Source organism: Euleptes europaea, chromosome 14, assembly GCF_029931775.1.
Source record: "Euleptes europaea isolate rEulEur1 chromosome 14, rEulEur1.hap1, whole genome shotgun sequence".
NCBI lineage: Eukaryota > Metazoa > Chordata > Lepidosauria > Squamata > Sphaerodactylidae > Euleptes > Euleptes europaea.
The window spans coordinates 53,588,686-53,607,691 of record NC_079325.1 but is presented as its reverse complement, the minus strand read 5'-3'; the positions used below and the strand labels follow the sequence as shown (position 1 = coordinate 53,607,691).

General features: G+C 49.5%; 1 protein-coding gene and 1 non-coding gene across 2 annotated transcripts in view; one reads left to right on the top strand and one right to left on the bottom strand.

Annotated features, from left to right (window-relative positions):
• LRRC8A (leucine rich repeat containing 8 VRAC subunit A) overlaps window positions 1–7,224 on the bottom strand; it is a 38,794-nt gene extending 31,570 nt beyond the window's left edge. The window contains exon 1 of the mRNA XM_056860970.1: window positions 7,206–7,224. The gene's annotated coding sequence lies outside the window, so the exon portion shown is untranslated. The remainder of the gene's footprint in view (window positions 1–7,205) is intronic.
• Window positions 2,130–2,201, top strand: TRNAA-GGC (transfer RNA alanine (anticodon GGC)). Its single transcript has one exon. It is a non-coding gene; the product is annotated as a tRNA-Ala (tRNA).
• Window positions 7,225–19,006: the final 11,782 nt, after the last annotated feature.

Below are 19,006 nucleotides of genomic sequence, written 5' to 3'. Positions count from 1 at the left end.
ATTAGAAATTACTAAAACCTTTCTTGTTTTATGCTATCTGTCTCACGAATATCTTCCTTTTCTGTAATGAGCACATTTCTTTAAAAAAAACTTTTGGACTTTATCTTAAAGTCTGTGAAACCTTTTTGATCCCCCGGGCTAAATCTAAGTGCCTAAGTGTGTGTGTGTGTGTGTGTGTGTGTAAACCACCTACCTAGTGTTTTGTGGCAACCAGCCTCCCCTGGCAGAAGCTCTACTCTGCAGGGACGGTTTTGCCTGTTTTGACTTTTGGAAACTAGCTGGGGAAGAGTAGCTCTCAGCTCATCCCTGGAAAAGCCAGCCTTTTGGAATTGGGAGCTGGTGGCAGACTACCTACACTGAACTCTAGAAGGAATCCCCGAGCTCAGTGGGTGATTTTGGGTTTTCTTAGGAAAACATTTGGTGACTTTTGACCCAAAGAGGAACCAGCTTGACGGAGGTCAGACCGGGTCTCCTTGACAAAATGCAAAGTGTTATTCGGAGCAGCTGGAACATTTGACAAGTTTAGTCCCTGCTCCTAATCGCCCAAGATAAAGAAACTGAAGGTGCGGCCAGCTATAAGATTCATGTCCCTGACCAGCATTGTGAATGGCTGCTTCTAAGAAAGCAGAAAAGTGGGAAGCTATATCTTTTCAAGAATGGGGTGTTATTTTCTACATATCTGACACTCAAGACAGAATTCGCTCCTCCTATGGGGGTGTTCAGCTCTTGTCACAGCTCAGAGAGAACCAAATATAAGAAATCATTTTTCTCTTAAGAGTTCTTACATCCCACATTTCTCCTGACAGTCATGACCCAAGGCTGGGAACAATAAATACAAAAATAACCATCCATTAAAGTAATTAAAACAAGGATTTTAAAAGTTAGACAACCCCCCAAGAACCTTCAATCTGCCCTGAAAGTGCTTTTCAACAGTTTTCTGACACTTCCAACGGAAGGCCCCCCGGGCAGAGGGGCCGGCCTCATCCCTTCCGACAGGCTGTTCCATAGCAGCAGAGGAAGCAACAGAAAAGACCCAGCCCATAACAGAGCATATCCTCAAGGTTGTGTGTGTGTGTGTGGGACTGCTAAGAGACACTGTTGAAGGGAACCACACAGGCTCATATCAACAGATAAGGGCCTGGAAGTATAATGGAAGAGAACAAGGAAGACACCAAGACTGGCTCAGCTGTGTACCCCAATGGGAAGCAGTCTAAAAAAGGTAAAGGTAGTCCCCTGTGCAAGCACTGGGTCATTTCTGACTCATGGGGTGACATCACATCCCAATGTTTTCTAGGCATCACATCCCAATGTTTACGGGGTGGTTTGCCATTGCCTTCCCCAGCCATCTACACCCTTAGCAAGCTGGGTACTCATTTTACCAACCTTGGAAGGATGGAAGGCTGAGTCAACCTTGAGCCGGCTACCTAAACCCAATTTCCGTTGGGATCGAACTCAGGTTGTGAGCAGAGCTTTTGACTGTAGTACTGCAGCTTACCACTCTGCGCCTACCACTCTGCGCCACGGGGCAGAAGCAGCCTAGGCCCTACAATATAACTTGACCACACCAATATTGTGACTGAACTTCTGGCTGGCAGTAAGTTCCAGTCTCAAAATGGATACCAGGTGTGGCACTGACACACCTGTAAACTCACACCAGTCAAACTAGGGAAAGTTACACAGTGCTTTTTTCCTCATCTACAGCAACATCTTTCCCCTCAGGGAGGCAATGAGCAGATGACATGCCGCATTCTCCACCACCTTCCCTCTGCTGGATCTGAACTCCAAGCTGCAGGAAGCCAGATACGCAGCTGTTTCTCATGCGCTGCAGAACTGACCCCTCAGCGTGAAAGCTTCCAGGCTTAGACCCATGAGTGCAACAAAGGACAAACAGCAGCAGAAGCCGAAGGAGGACAACTTGTTTTGCCTTTTGGTTCTGTGAATTTGAGGGAGACTCCCAGTTTTCCTGGGGGAAAGCAAGGATGTAAAGACCTCAGCACTGGAAGTGATATCTGGCGTCACTCACACTTGGAAAGAAAGGTGGCGAGGGGTTTATCTGCAACAAGAGAATACCAGAATTCAACGAGAAACACCCCCACACAGTGAGTCCCCAAAGTATTTATGTATGGGAAGGAGGTGTGGCTCAGTGGTAGAGCATCTGCTTGGCATGCAGAAGGTCCCAGGTTCAATCCCCGGCATCTCCACTTAAAGGGACTAGGCAAGTAGGTGATGTGAAAGACCTCTGCCTAGGATCCTGGAGAGCTGCTGCCGTTCTGAGTAGACAATACTGACTTTGATGGACCAAGGGTCTGATTCAGTAGAAGGCAGCTTCATGTGTTCACTTATAAATTCCAAAATGATTTCCTTTGCAATTCAAGCACGGCCTCATCTTTGGAGAATTCAAATGCACTGAATTCTTGAAGGTCTTCTTCTCTGTAGAACCTTTGGCTAGCCTATGCTTGAAACACATCAGGAATCTCTGCATTTTTTGAACTTTGGAACCTGCTGTTTAATTAGCACCCACTGATTCTGAACTGTCGGCCTTTTGCCATAAAATGAGGAGCAATAGCCAACGCAGAAGGGGCCGTGGTTCACTGGAAGAGCCTCTGCTTTGCATGCAGAGGGTCCCAGGTTCGATCCCTGGCATCCCTGGTTAAAAGGACCAGGCAGTAGGTGATGTGAAAACACCGCTTCCTGAGACCTTGGAGAGTCACTGCATAGACAAAACTGACTTGATGGACAGACGGTCTGACTCAATATAAGCCAGCTTCATGTGTAGACGCGTCACCTACCCCACAATGTTAAGAGGGCAAAAGGAGTGTATTCAGACCCAAAGCTCTTCGGAAAGTGCATGTGTGTGTGTGTGAAAAAGAGACTGGCTGTGCTTTGGCAACCACTTTGCGTGTCTCTTTATCATCAGAACAGCCCTTTCCATGAAAGCCAATCATGGCTTTGAAGTACATCAGTTGCCCTTCCCCTCTCATAGGAAAACTCTGGGGGAAACCCACAAGCCACTGGCACAAGGGGAAAGGGGGTCCTGCTTCTTGAGAAGAAGTGGGTGAGATGTTGAAGCAGCAACGTGACCTCAGGCACATTTGTCGCAATGATGCAATGCACAAAAAAAAAAACAAGCCAGCCACCCAGCGCCCGCTTATGAATTATGAACATGCAAAGTCACCACATCCTACATTTCCTGCTCAAAGCCTGGCGTTGGCATTTTAGCCGGAGAAAACACAGGTGCTGTCAAGGACAGCGGCCCCACAGCCAGAGAGACACCACAGGTGCTTACAAGAGGCAGGGAAATGCATCGGTGGGAAGCACATGAAGGTCATCTGGTTGCAATGCTGCTCTCTGCACCAAGCCAGGGACTTTACAAGCCGGCACTATGACCGGATTGCCATGCTCTAGAGCAAGAGTAAAGGTGGCCTGCAGAACAACCCTCCGACTGGCCAAGCAAGTGCCTCAAGGGAAACTTCCTTCTTGTCCTCAGAAAAGGTGAGCATCCTCCGAACTTTTCAGCCCATCGATTGCACCTTCTTTGCCCTTCTCCTTCCCTTCAGCGTTGCCTAACTGGGCATTATAATCAGGCTCCAGCACAGATGTTGGGAAAGACCTTTCTGTGGAAAGCAAGCATCGCTCAAAAAGGAGGACAGAGCTGTTCCTGTAGGCAGCAGAGGATAGGACTCGCAATAATGGGTTTAAATTGCGGGCAGAAACGTACCGGCTGGATATTAGGGAAAGTCTTTTTACAGTAAGAGTTGTTTGACAGTGGAATCAGTTACCTAGGGATGTGGTGAGCTCCCCCCCGCCCCCACCATCACTGACAGTCTTTAAGCAGAGGCGGGACAAGCGCTTGACAGGGATGCTATAGGCTGATCCTGCATTGAGCAGGGGGTTAGACTAGATGGCCTCTATGGAACCTTCCAATTCTATGATTTTGTCCCTAGACAGAGCAACGGTCTGACTTGATACAAGACAGCTTCCTAAGTCCAAGGGCTGCAGTGGTAGTGGGAAGTGCCGTCAAGTCACAACTGACTTATGGCGACCCTGTAGGGTTTTCAAGGCAAGAGGCGTTCAGGGGTGGTTTGCCATTGCCTGTTTCAGCATGGGTTGAGAGAGTTCAGAGGGAAATGTGACTGGCCCAAGGTCACCCAGCAGGCTTCATGTGGAGGAATGGGGAATTGAACCCAGTCCTCCAGATTAGAGTCCCGCCACTCTTAACCGCTACTCCATGCTGGCTCTCAAGGGCTATACCACTTCTAATCTTAACCACTATGGCCATGCCTTCACAAAACAAAGGCTTTGTGACTATGTTTCACCCATTTCTTTAAGAGAAGTTCTAGAAGGACAGCCGTGCTCTTCTGCTGCAGCAGCAGCAGCAGCAACAGCCTGGCGGCAACTTAAAAAACTGGCCCATTGATTACAAGCCTATGAAAGCCCCCCACCAAAAGTACAGGAATCCTGTGCTGCTTGTTTTAAAACAGATATCCCGAGCAAAGATCTGGCCCAGGTTATGTGTAGTGAAAAGGCACAGGACGTGATCAAAACATCAACGACTACCTATGCCCTGTTCTGCACATATCAGGGAACTAGAATGCTGGGAAGAAAACTGGGGGAAAAGACAGGGGAAGGAATGATATAAAATAAGTTAAAGAAGGAGAATATTTCATGCTGAGGATTATCTGTATGAGCCAACATTGTGTAGAGAGGTTGGACTGGGACCAGGGAGACCTGAGTTCAAATCCCAGCCCTGCTCACAGGCCCAGAAAGCCTCTCACATCAGCCCAACCCACATCACAGTATTATTATGAAGATAAACTGCAGGAGGACAGAATTATGTTAGCCACCCTGCACTCCGTAGAAAAAAGGTGGAATAAAAATGCCATGGATAGGTAGATCCATACGCTCACCTATTTCTCTCCACTTTTCTCAGAGCCAGGGTGTTCTAGAGCACAAATGTCCCCAGCATTCTGAAGTCTAGCAATTGTGATGTTAACCTCCCTCCGATAGCAAGGAGAAGCATTCTGAGCTACCCGTTACCATTCAGAGAGCAGGAAAAAATAGCATTTTAAAAAGGTGAGCGCCTCATCCAGACTGGAAGCTTTCAGGCAATAACAGATCCCTTAAAAGCTGTAAGGATTCTTCAATCCGAAGAACAGTTAACAGCAGGTACGTTTCTTTGGGAAATGGCAAATGAACCCAGTGTGTACTCTAGGACACGTCTAAATGGAGAGCCAGTATGATGTACTGGTTGAGTGTCAGACTAGAAGACCCAGGTTTGAATTTCCACTCTGCCCTGGAAGCTTGCTGGGTGACCTTGGCCAGCCACACACTCTCAGCCTAACCTATCACACAAGGTGGTTGTGACAATAAAATGGAAAGGAAGAAGAGTTGGTTTTTATATGCCAACTTTCTCTACCACTTAAGGGAGACTCAAACCGGCTGACAATCACCTTCCCTTCCCCACAACAGACACCCTGTGAGGTAGGTGGGGCTGAGAGTGTGACTAGCCCAAGGTCACCCAGCTGGCTTCATGTGGAGGAGTGGGGAAACAAATCCAGTTCACCTGGTGGAGGGGTGGGGAATCAAACCCGGTTCTCCAGACCAGAGTCCACCGCTCCAAACCACCACTCTTAACCACCCTGAAGAATGATGTAAGCTGCTTTGGGTCCCTACTGGGGAGATCCACTGGGCAGGGTATAAACAAACAAACAAACAGAGCATGTCCCATTGTCCTCTGCCATACACAGAATTTCTTTGCAGACTACTCAGAGAGGGGAGGAGTCCTTGAAGGCCAAACATTTGAAAGCCACGGATTCAGCATCTCAATATGGGGAGGCAGAGGAGACAAATCTATTGTTAATAGCATTCCATATGCAACAAGGAGAGATGCTTCTTTGCCACAGGAATAGTTTTTAACAAGCAGTTTTTAACCCCCAGTCCAGTTAGACAGCACTGAGAAACCTGTAGGACTGCTGGGTCCCCTGACAGCAGCTGAATTTCCAGGTGCAACTACAGTTTCAAGGAAAGTTCATTGGTAGTTTATGACTGGCTCGGTCAGTTATTTGCGGAAGCAGACTGTTAGACCTCTCTCGGCCTCGATACATATGAGAGCAATAATCCCGCTCACAAAACAGAATGGTATTCTATTACCAGAGTATCCATCAGGGCTGTTGAATAGAGAACCTGCAATTGGTTAATTAAGTCAACGCTTTAATTGAATCATGACTCCATTACTCTTGAAATTGCAAGGCTGGGGAGGCTCTCAGGCCCTGGCTACCAGAGGAAGAAACAGAGAGGGAGGAAGAGGACGAAAAAGAGCCCCGAGGAAATAGAGAAAGGACAGGGAAGACCATCTGTTCCCCCAGAGAACCAGCGTGGTGTGGTGGTTAAGAGCAGTGGTCTGGAGCGGTGGACTCTGATCTGGAGAACCGGGTTTGATTCCCCACTCCTCCACATGAAGCCAGCTGGGTGACCTTGGGCTAGTCGCAGCTCTCTCAGCCTCACCTACCTCACAGGGTGTCTGTTGTGGGGAGGGGAAGGGAAGGTGATTGTCAGCCGGTTTGAGTCTCCCTTAAGTGGTAGAGAAAGTTGGCATATAGAAACCAGCTCTTCTTCTTCAGAGGAACCTCCAAGTGGGGGGAGCAGTCAGAACCCACTGCTCAGCAGCTCAGTCCTGTATTATTACTGTCCATTAAAAAACTGAGAAGGGAAGTTCCAAGGGCCGACTGCCGGAGCTGCATGGGTGCTCTCGAGAGGAAGGGGACACAAGCGTCACACGGTCAAGAGCATACAGGTGGGGGGAGAGGGATTTGGTTGTGGGAAATGCTCACAAATGGAAGCTGCGGCCTGCAGCACCTAGAGAACTCAGTATCGCTAAACCGCAACTTAGGGAGGAGCTTCCGAGCCCAGCCCCATGAGGTGAAGGAGCTCCTCCTGCCTGAGTCCAGGAAGCCCCTCTGCAAGTTGTACAACCAAACACTCTGCAGTTTCCCAAACTCATTTCAGATCGAGTCACGCCCAAGCGGTAATGAGATGCAGGAACGGGTTTCCTTTCCCACCACCCCTTGCTTCATCCTTTTGCCCTGCAGGCTTTTTCCATTTGGCCTCCCCCCCCCCTCCTTCCCCGCTCAATAAAACAAAAGCCACATTACCAAGGACATTGTTCCCCCAAGCTACCCCTTAGGAATAGGACGCCGGCCCCTCACCCTGTGGCTGGCTTCTGCTATCTGCACTTCAGGCCTCTGTGGTGCCAACGGCTGCTGTTTCCAAGTGCAGGGTCCTGAGCAGGTGCTGGAGGGACGCATTCCCCGGGAGCCATGGGAGCAGCTTCCCTAAAATAAACACACGACAATTGACTTTCAAACGCTGGGTGGAGTGCGGTTCACCTGAAATGCTTGGTGAAGCCTGGAAGCTGCAGCTGTTGTGTAGCACAGCGGTGAAAGATGCATTTTCACCCGAATATTTAAGTGTGCAAAAAAGTTCTGTAAGCATCATCTTTCTAACAGGCCTGCAGCTTAAGTCACCATTATTGGGGGGGGGGGAGTGAAGGACTGGCAAAGGCCGATAACAGAGATGCAAAAAATCTTTTGGAACTACCCCTTGCCAAATAGGGGCGGGGAGGCAACAAGACTTACCAGCTGGAAAGTTACACCCTCATCCGCTTTCTGGGTTGGGAGAAGAGAGGAAAGCGAGCTTTTTAACAAAAAGTGTGGTGTAGTGGTGCAGTGGTTAAGAGCAGTGGTTTGGAGCAGCAGGCTCTAATCTGGTGAACCGGGTTGGTTTCCCCACTCCTACACATGAAGCCAGCTGGGTGACCTTGGGCTAGTCACAGCTCTGTTAGAGCTCTCTCAGTCCCACCTGCCTCACAGGGTGTCTGTTGTGGGGAGGAGAAGGGAAGGTGATTGTAAGCCGGTTTGATTCTTCCTTAAGTGGTAGAAACAGTCAGCATATAAAAACCAACTCTTCTTCTAAATCCTCCTGCAATTCTGATATTGTTTTATTCAAACCCATTAACCAAGAGCAAGTGTGGTGCAGCGGTGAGAGTGTTCTTGGCCCAATCACACTGTCTCGTAGCCCAAGCTCCCTCACAGGGTGGCTGTTTGTGAACACAAAATGGAGGCGGGGAAAACAATGTTGTAAGCCACTTTGGGTTCCCACTGGAGGGAAAATATGGGAATACATACCTAAATTAAACTAAAATGCAAACCCAGACATTAATTTGGCAGTTTTCTGAGATGCTACTTTTCTAATCAGATGTGTGGGTAGCACAATGCATTTTTCAGAGGTACCTGCTACCCTTCCCTCTCCACCCCCAGAATCATTAGTGCTCTCATTTTTAAAAGACAATTTTTTATAAAAATTGCAAACCGCATAAATTCCCAGGTGGACGAATCAAGGTTTAAGCACACACAGAAAACTGGAAGCAACCACATGGCTATCACTTCTGAAATCCCATCCATCTTCTGCCACAAGAGCCAACCATCCCTTCCAGTGTGGGAGGTGCCCCGCGGCAGGCTAGTAAACAGGAACTTGCCTGGTCACCAAACCTGAGAAAGAATCACCTCCAGGTGACCACGCAGGAAAACATTACAAAAAAGATGGTTCTTCCCCTTTTCAAATCATTGATGACTAACATTAGGTATGCAGTAGCAGGTATTTGTGGGCTTACATCCCAAGTTGCCATATGGGGATGGCAAAAAAATTCCTGCTGATACCGTTTGCTGTAGATTTATTCATTTAAAACATTTACTGGCTGCCTTCCTTACAGAGCTCAAGGAGGCTTACAACACAGATAAAATACATAAAATAAATAAGAACCAAAATTTTAAAACCATAATTCTGGGCTGTTAGTAAACTGAACCAAATGCAATCCTAAATTGTAGCATGGTGTAGTGGTTAAGAGCGGTGGACTCTAATCTGGAGAACCGGGTTTGATTCCCCACTCCTCCACATGAGCGGCGGATGCTAATCTGGTGAAATTGATTTGTTTCCCCACTCCTACACACAAAGCCAGCTGGGTGTCCTTGGGCAAGTTACAGCTCTGTTAGACCTCTCTCCGCCCCACCTACCTCACAGGGTGTCTGTTGTGGGGAGGGGAAGGGCAGGAGATTGTAAGCCAGTTTGAGTCTCCCCTAAGTGGTAGAGAAAATCGGCATATAAAAACCAACTCTTCTTCTTCTACATAAAGCCAGCTTCAACTGCCTTCTAAAGATCAAAAGTGAGGGGGCCAGGTGTTAATTCCCTGTGGAGGTTGTTCCATAATCGTGGGGCTGCCACTGAAAAGACCCTCATGTACCCATCGAACAAGCTTTTTTGATTGATGGGACAGTCAGGAAGGCCTCTCCCTGTGAGCTTGATTCCCCGGGCAGGAACATGTGGGAGAAGAGAATCCTTCAGATACTCAAGTCCCAAGCCACGTAGGGCTTTAAAGGTCAAAACCAACACCTTGAATTAGGCTCAAGAGCTAGTCAGTAGCCGGTGTAATATTGGGGTCATATGAAGACATGAAACTGCCTTATACTGAACCAGACCCTTGGTCCATCAAAGTCAGCATTGTCTACTCAGACTGGCAGCAGCTCTCCAGGGTCTCAGGCAGAGGTCTTTCACATCAACTACTTGCCTAGTCCCTTTAAGTGGAGATGCCGGGGATTGAACCTGGGACCTTCTGCATACCAAGCAGATGCTCTACCACTAAGCCACAGCCCCTCACCAGTGGGACTTCCCCCAGTCCATTCCGGGGTAGATCCCGAGGCGGAGTTCGAGGTGGCCCAAACGCATGCTCCTCTTCCCCATCCCTAAACCTTGACAGAAGGATGCCCTTTCCCCATGAATCTCATTGATGGCTGGGGTGGGGGGATTGCTTCTCCCTGAGCAGGTGGCACTTGCTCCCAATAGCTGGCCCCAACCAGCACTCTAGCCACAGTGTTCTGCACTCACTGCATCCTCTGAATGCTCTTCAAGGTTAGCTTCAAGTAGATGACTCCAACAAGCAACCCAAGCTACATTCTGCAAAGAAGGGGGGAGGATCCAGTTTCCCTAGTCTCGCTATTCAAACCCCCGAGAGTGACAAAGCAGCCAGGCCCCAAAACTGAACCAAACTCACCCAACAACTTTCCCCTAAGGAAGTGTGGAATTAGTCCCTTATCAGCACCAGTGAATACCTTTAGTAACAAGGCTGTTTGTTGTAATGGGGCTAACGTGACACGTGGGGTGAGTTTTAATACCTGCAAGGGTTTCATAGTCAATTATGGTTCTTCAACTGGTCCTTTAGCTGCAGGTGAGGTCACAAAGCATGGCAGGTGACTGCAGGTGTGGTCCTGGCACCCATACATTCCATGTGAGTCAACGGAGCAAATCTAACATGCCACCAAATAACTGACCAGGGCCTGGTTTACGCATGCGAAGGAATGATGTGCCAAACAAGGTGGCAGCAGAGACCAAAGGTGGCAGGACAGAGGCTCATGAAAGGCTACACACTATGGAATGCTCCTCTATGGTAAAAACTCCCTGCAAACAGAAACCTGCACTGCAAAAGTGTGGAGAAAGTGTCATGCCTGTCTCCCTGCCACACTAGCTTTCCACCTGCAAGGATTTCCATCCCCTATGTCACTGTGTGCCAACTACGGCCATTAGGCAGCCATCTGTTGGCTATCCCATCACTTAGGGTGGCATCGGCCAAGGCCCGGACCTTTTCTACCATGAGAACAAGAAGAGCTGAGGGGGCCCCCTTCCTTGAGAGCTTCAAGAGGCACTGCAAGGCCTGCCTGTTTGCCAGGGCTTTTGAGGAGGTGTGACCAGCAGGCATCTTTTAAGAGAGGATTTGTTATTTTATTTTTGGTGTTAAACTGGTGTTTCTAACTATTATTGTACGCCATCTTGAACAACAACAAAAAGCAAGATATAAATGTTCTGATAAATAAAAGTCAACGAAGAAACATTCAGAGTTTGAATCCACCACCTGAAGAGATATCGTCTACCATCAGAGGCCTCTGCCCCCTCATGACCACGGTCTCTTGCTCATGAGAACGAGGCTTAAGCCATTGTTACCCACCCCAAAACTTTAGATCAGGGCAGGACACACCTCAGACACACTACTGAGATACTGGATCATGTATAGGCTCTCAACTATAGCTAAAACAGATGCATGGATGATGCCTCTATTTAAAATTCCACAACAGACATCAAAACAGCTCTACTGGATCAGACCAAAGGTCCATCTGCTCCAGCATCCCATTTCTAAACCAGGATGCTTCTGGGAAGCTTATAAGCAGGGGCATGAACACAACAGCTCTCCAAGCACCTGTTGATCAGAGATAGACTGCCTCTAAACATGGAACTTCCCCATGTGGCTGACTTGGCCCAGAGTCATCAATAGGCTTATCCTTTGTGAATTTGCCTAATCCCCTTTCAAAGACACCACACCTTGTGACACAACATCTTCCACATTGTACATACAAGTAGCTTCTTTCATCTGCCATAAACGTAAGGACTATTTTATTGAGCAACTCTCTCCTAATGTCATAGAGACCGCTCACCCCACTTTCTCCCCACCATCTTTTACAAACCTATAAAACTTGTGCCTGGCTACTAAATTATTAGAACAATACTTTCTCACTGACTGGGATTCCTTTTTCCTACTTGTGAAGCACCTAAAGAGAGGTACATTTCATCGCAGCCAAACAAAAGGCACACAATTTCAAAAGACATGAAGATGAAGTACAAAGCGGCCAGCCACTTCTTCTTGACTAGCCGCGAGAGACAAAAATCAAGAGCTCGGCGCTAATTTCAAGAACTGCACGCTGGCCTTGCATTTCATCCATCCCTGCCTGAAGCCAGCTTCCTGGACTTGGCACAACCGGTGTTGTGTGTGTGGGTGTATTTTTTCTTCCCCTGAACTGCAAGGAGATAGTAACCCCAGATGACCCTCTCTCATAACCCTTAAGGGAGGCTATGCGTCAGAAGCACACATCCACAAACTCAGTTGTTACAGCAACCGCCACCCCCAGGGCTGGGAGGCCTGGACAAACCAAACCCAAAAAGTAAGAGACAGCCAAAGCGCTGCGAGGCATCCGGCAGCACAGCACACCACTGTTAGTGCTTTAAAGCAAGAGAGAACGGGGGGGGGACGACGACACAGGACAGATTTAATAGCAAAAATCCAGCCTCTCCCTCCTCAAGGGCCCCCACAGCTCACCAACCTCCTCCAAACCCTGCCATGATCTCCATTTGCCTCTTTCACCCAGCCTTTCTCCTGCAGACTTCTCCTCCCCACCTCCTACTCCCACTTCTTGCACTGTCATGGAACCAGTTCTGCTCTGCCCCTCCAGTGGCACCCCTACCTGCAGCCCCACACACTCTTGGCCAGCTGACCTCCACGCCCCCTTTTTCTGGGCACCCCTTCACACGCCTTCTCCGCCACCCCCTTTTATTGCTCCAGCCCTGGGACAGAACCCCTGCCTCTCTTGGGTGCCACCCCCTCTATTCCCATGGCAGCAACAAATAAATAAACAGGGACTAGTAATGTAGTCTCGGCTCCCACACTCCCTTCTCCAGCCTGCTTGCGGCTTGCTCACAGCCTGACTCACCAACCCTGCGTGCATCAGCCCAATCTGCTTCCTATCTTCTCCCTGCCAACTCCAATCCCCCCCAGCCCCCATTTCCCTCCACTTGGTCAGCAGCCCCTGAACTTGCCAGCAACAAGTGTGCCAAAGGGCCATCCCCCTTTGAAATAATTTATCCCTTAAAGAACTGCCTGGCCTCTCCCCTTCTGAATCTTCCCATTTTTATTGCAACTCTCATCCCCTCTGAAATCTGCCTTCACTCCCCCTTAGCACCGTAAGTTTCCAAGGCAGGGTTTAGAGAACAGTAGGGCCCCATTTCCCAACTTTTAAAGTCCCCTTCCATTGACTAGAGCAGCCTGAATAAACTAGCCTGAGCTCATCAGAGCTTGGAAGCCAAGCAGGGGTGGCCATAGTTACTACTTGGATGAGAGGCCACCAAGAAAGACCAGGGTTGCTACACAGAGGAAGGCAATGACAAACCACCACAGTATTTTTGCTGTGAAAACCCTCATGGGAGGTCACCATAAAGTGGTTATGACTTGGCAGCACTTAATTATTATTTCCACTGCCAGCTTGTGTTATCAATAAGCCGAGGTGCACCCCTCTTCCCTACCATGAACTCAGAAGGTGTAGCTCTGCTAAGAATTGCACAGTTAAGAGCCCGTTCTGGTCCCCCCAATATGAACTCTTCATCTCCTCCATTCCCAGCTGCCTTAGAATCAGAACCATAGAGTTGGAATGGACCACCAGGGTCATCAAGTCCAACCCCGTGCATAATGCAGGAAATTCACAACTACCTCCCCCAGTGACCCCTACTCCCTGCCCAGAAGATGGCCAAGATGCCCTCCCTCTCATGATCTGCCTAAGGTCATAGAATCATTACTGCTGACAGATGGCCATCTAGCCTCTGCTTAAAAACCTCCAGGGAAGGAGAGCTCACCACCTCCCGAGGAAGCCTGTTCCACTGAGGAACCACTCTAACTTACCGCCTTCTCATTTTTCTCCCTTCTTGACATCACCCATCTCTCGCTACTGGCAGCCAAGACTGGAAAGGGAGCAAAGAAGCCCTCAGGCACCCTTGACAGCAGCCTTTCCGAGAATATTTTTTAAAACTGCTCTTCCCCCGTCTCATCAGTCTGTCAAGAACTTGCCTGACCAGCCCACTGCCCAGCCCCCTCTTTCCTACCATACTGCTCATCAGAACCAAGGAGATTGTCATTATTTGCCTACCTCCAACCCCTCTATCGCTTCCCCCAATGCCAAAAGCCTGACATATCTCTGTGGATTCTCGCTTCCAAAGTCCCTCTCCACCGCAACCACTGCCATGCTGTCCAGTCAAGCCCGCCACTCCTTGGGGTGGAAAAATCCTTCCCCCAAATCTTTGGAGACTTCCTCCCCCCCAGCTCCCTCTTTCCCCTCCATGTTGTCCCCCTCTGCACCCCATCAGCTCCAGAGTGGCCAACTCAAAACCTATGTCTCTTAGATCACGATGGGTAGCCGTTTTAGTCTGTCACCAGCAGGAGAAAAGAGCAAGAGTCCAGTAGCACCTTAACGACTAACAAAATTTCTGGCAGGGTAGGAGCTTTTAAAAGTCACAGCTAACTTCTTCAGATACAGCTAGAGTGCAAGTCCATCTGTCTTTAAGTACAGGAGAGTGATAGACTCTTACAAAGCATAGATGGGGAGAGGCCGTGGCTCAGCGGCAGAGCATCTGTTTGGCATGCAGAAGGTCCCAGGTTCAATCCCTGGCATCTCCAGTTAGAGGGACTGGGCAAGCAGGTGATGTGAAAGACCCTCTGCCTGAGACCCTGGAGAGCCACTGCCGGTCTGAGTAGACAACACTGACTTTGATGGACCAAGGGTCTGATTTGGTATAAGGCAGCTTCATGTGTTCTGCTAACACAGACTACCCTACCGGAATTACAATGCAGTTCTGGTCCTGATAAAACCTATCAGCTGCCTCTTGAGGATAACCTTGTATACCTCACAGTGGGTAGCCGTGTTAGTCTGTTTGCAGCAGTCAAAAAGGGCAAGAGTCCAGTAGCACCTAAAAGACTAACAAAAATATTTTCTGGTAGGGTATGAGCTTTCGTGAGCCACAGCTCACTTCTTCAGATACAATCTTCAGATGTGTATCTGAAGAAGTGAGCTGTGGCTCACGAAAGCTCCTACCCTACCAGAAAATATTTTTGTTAGTCTTTAAGGTGCTACTGGACTCTTGCCCTTCTTGACTTGTATACCTCGATAGATCATGATGGGTAGCCGTGTTAGTCTGTCACTAGCAGGAGAAAAGAGCGAGAGCTCAGTAGCACCTTAAAGACTAACAAAATTCCTGGGAGCTTTCGTGAGCCACAGTATCTGAAGAAGTGAGCTGCGGCTCACGAAAGCTGCCACCCGGCCAGGCATTTTGTTAAGCCTTTAAGGGGCTACTGGGACTCCGGCTCTTTCCTCCTAGAAGTCTCTTGTAATTTTCCACACACAAGGCTGCCCTGGCGTGCTCTGCCCAATGATCCAGGCCCAAGCTCCTTCCCCCACATGCCTTCAAGGGAGTCTCTCCTTCCCTTGCTCCAGCCCCCAATCAGGACCCCCCCCTGCTTATGCCCCACCCCTCTTCCCCAGGCATCCCCTTCCCAATGAAGAGCAGGCGGGTGGGCACCTCCTGTCCTCCTTTGCCACTGCACCAACACCCCTCCACACACCCCCGGAGAATAAAACCTAAGTTGCTAGTCCTCCAGACTGCTGGCTGCCCAGACCACGTTGCTCTTTCATAAGCAGCAAGAGGCGTCTAGTCCTCCAGGTCCCCTTTCACTGCCATGCTTTTTTTTGGGGGGGGGGGATAATAATTCCAGATGGAGAGCTGTCGCCTCCGTCGCAGCCAAGGGGAAGAGGAGCCCTGGGGCGCTGCATTCTTGCTAACCCGACAGAGGCGCCCAGCAGCACCTTTAGGGGGCTAGGAAAACGCGGGCTTCTCACGTGCCCCCTGGACACGCGTTTCCCAGTAAAGGAAGGCAAGCGGCGCCCCTCGCTCAGACCCCCTTCTGGACCCCTTCTCCCCCCCCCCGTCTCTAGCAGGGCCTCCTCCGCAGGGACCCCCCTCAGAGCCCCCCTTTCCCCACCACACCCACCTGGCGACGCCTTCCCGGCTCTGTCCCCGGAGCTTTGGCTTCTTTTGTTTGTCCCTCACTGCACCACTCCGGCCTGCCCCGCCCCGGAAGTGACCTCACCCGGCCGGCTCGGCCGTCCCCGGCGGCTCCCGCCTCTCGCTTCCTCCCCGCTAGTCGGCGCCACCTTTGGGGAATCGCGTGGGCGAGTTGGCGAAGGACGGGGCGCCATGTTTCGCAAGGGCAAAGCGCCCGGCTGGTAGCAGTGAGTTGAAGCGGCTGCGGCCATTTTGAAGGAGGGCGTGGGAGGTTGTGAGATTTCCCTTTTTGAGAGCCAAATTTCTTAAACTTAAACTATATAGGTAGGTACACTGTTTATTAACTTAATACACTTTAATTAAAGTTTTAAGTCTTAATTAAACTATAGGTACACTCAATAAAACTTGATATCATACTTAATAGTAATCTTATTTATTGATAAAAATTGAATTGTAAGTCCCTGCCATTTCCCCCTCCCCGTCCGGAGTCCTCGTCTGGAGGCCTGGCCTACCGCCATAAAAGCCTATTGGTAGACCTGGCCTCCGGCTGAGTCCCGTTGGGAGGCCAGGTCTACCCATTGGCTTTCTTGGCAGTAGACCTGGCCTACGGAGGCCCATAGAAGCCAATGGGTAGACCTGGCCTCTGAAGGGGGACTTTTTCCCCCTCCTCGGAGTCCAGGTCTACCGCCAAGAAAGCCAGTGGGTAGAAATGGCCTCCCAATGGGACTCAGCCGGAGGCCAGGTCTACCAAAGGAAGCCCGCCCTGCCCAACAGCTGATAGGCGGGGGGGAGGAACCCCGCCCAGCAATTGCATGGCTAGAGGGGAGGGGAGGCTTTAGCTCCCAACCATTGAGGGCAAGGGCAAGGGGGACCCGGCCATTCTCCACGGCTGGGGGGGGGGGAGAGACAGCACGCCTGCTCTCAGGCGCGCTGGCTCCGCAGCCCGGCTGCCGGCGCGAGCGGGTGCAAGAGCAGGGGCTCCGAACCAAGTTCGGAGAGCCGCACTCAACACGCCAAAGAGCCGCATGCGGCTCTGGAGCCGCAGTTTTGAGACCCCTGCTATAGTTGATTCTATCGACAGAGGCTGCGAAGCCGGCGGGCGGCCGTCTTTACTGTGGGGAGGGGAGGAAAAAGGGGTGCGCGAGGGCCATGTTGGAAAAGGGCACCCCCCCCTTCAAGAAAAAAAAGTGAGCCAGCCACATTGCATGAGGTTGGGAGCGATCCTAAACAGGTCTGCTCAGAGGTGCGTCCCGTGATAGACAGTGGGACTGACTTACTCCCAGGTAAATGTCCTTAGGCCCTGACCTGGATGGCCCAGGCTAGCCTGATCTCGTCAGCTCTCAGAAGCTAAGCAGGGTCAGCCCTGGTTAGTATTTGGATGTGAGACCACCGAGGAATACCAGGGTTGCTGGGCAGAGGAAGGCACTGGCAAATTAGTCTCTTGCCTTGAATACCCCAAAAGGGGGTCGCCATAAGTCGGCTGCGACTTGACGGCACTTTACACACCCACAAATGTCCTTAGAATTGCAGCCATATATATTAAATAAAATGTGTCCGTGTCTTTTCAGCTGTAAACAAATTAATAGAAAAGCTACTTACAAAAAAAGTTGCTAAAGTCACTACAAAATAAACTCATTAAAGGATTCACTTTTTGTTTATGTTCCCGTGACCCAGGGCTGGATTTAGGTTTGATGAGGCCCTAAGCTATTGAAGGTCATGTGGCCCTTTATACGTCCAGCTGTCCTTTGTCAACAACAAACTGTCGCTGTTTTTTTGTGTTGAATATTTCCTATATGGTAATTTATGGACCTAATAGGTATCTAAAGCCATTTGCACGTAACAAAATATGTATTTTATCAAAGTAATTGTTGAACCGAAATACAATTAAGAAGAAGTATATTAATAGTGAAATAATTATTATTTCCTTAAAAAAATTTGGGGGGGGGGCCAAGAGAGTGGGGCCCTAAGCTATAGCTTGTTTAGCTTATACGTAAATCCAGTCCATGCCAAACATTATCATCTCTGGTTCTCGTAGGTTATCCGGGCTGTGTAACCGTGGTCTTGGTATTTTCTTTCCTGACGTTTCGCCAGCAGCTGTGGCCGGCATCTTCAGAGAACTAACACTGAAGGACAGTGTCTCTCGTAACACTGAAGGAGAGACCCTGTCCTTCAGTGTTACTCCTCTGAAGATGTCGGCCACAGCTGCTGCCGAAACGTCAGGAAAGAAAATACCAAGACCACGGTTACACAGCCCGGATAACCTACGAGAACCAATGAACTCTGATCGTGAAAGCCTTCGACAATATAATATCATCTTCATTTTTATTTGCTTAGATTATGTAGATGCTGCCTAAACAAAAGATTTTTTAGAAGGCCACAAAGTTGTTTTTTTCAATCTGTATACAAATCCTGTACAGTAAAGAACAAAAATGCTGGCAGTAGTAATAGCAAGGTGGGGGGAAGCAAAATTCAAGCTGGAGGCTTTGAGGGTAGGGTAGCCAGCTCCGGGTTGGGAATTACCTGGATTTTGGGGGGGTGAAAGAGGGTGGGGTTTGGAGAGGGGAGGGACTTCAACAGGGTTGCCAGGTCCCTCTTCGCCACTGGTGGGAGGTTTTTGGGGTGGAGCCTGAGGAGGGTGGGTTTGGGGAGGGGAGGGACTTCAGTGCCATAGAGTCCAATTGCCAAAGCGGTCATTTTCTCCAGGTATGCAAACTTTTCTGGTTTTATAAACTCAGAGGTTTGCGCTGATCAGTTTCCCTGTGCTCCCCCCTCCTTTAACTGATTCTGCTCTCAGCATTCTAAGGACAATAAGGATGCTCAGTCCTCTTTAGGCTACACAACTGGTCAGAGAAAAAGCAGAGAATTGTGGACAATAAAGCTTGCCATAGCATGAGCAAATCGTGGCTCTTGCTGCAGAGCAAACTGCTGTTTAGAGGGCAGCTTTGGGCTGCAGTTCAAAAGTTGGCAGGAGGTGGTAGTGGCTAGGGTTTCAGGCAGTGCCGCCTCCGCAAATTCAGGAGCCTTCAGTCAAGGTACCTTTGACAGCTTCCCCCTCACTTGCAAAGATGGTGTTCAGTCACTAGTACGGAGAGAACCTTGTAAGGCCTATCGCCACCCAGTTCTGTCTCCTCTAACTGGTAACAGCTCTCCAAGCAGCCTGGGACCTTTTGCATATAAAGCACATGCCCTACCATTAAGGCATTGCCAACCTCCAGGTAGGGCCTGGAGATCACCTGGAATTATAATTGATCTTCAGGCTACAGAGATCAGTTCTCCTGGAGAAAATATCAGCTGTGGAGGGTGGACT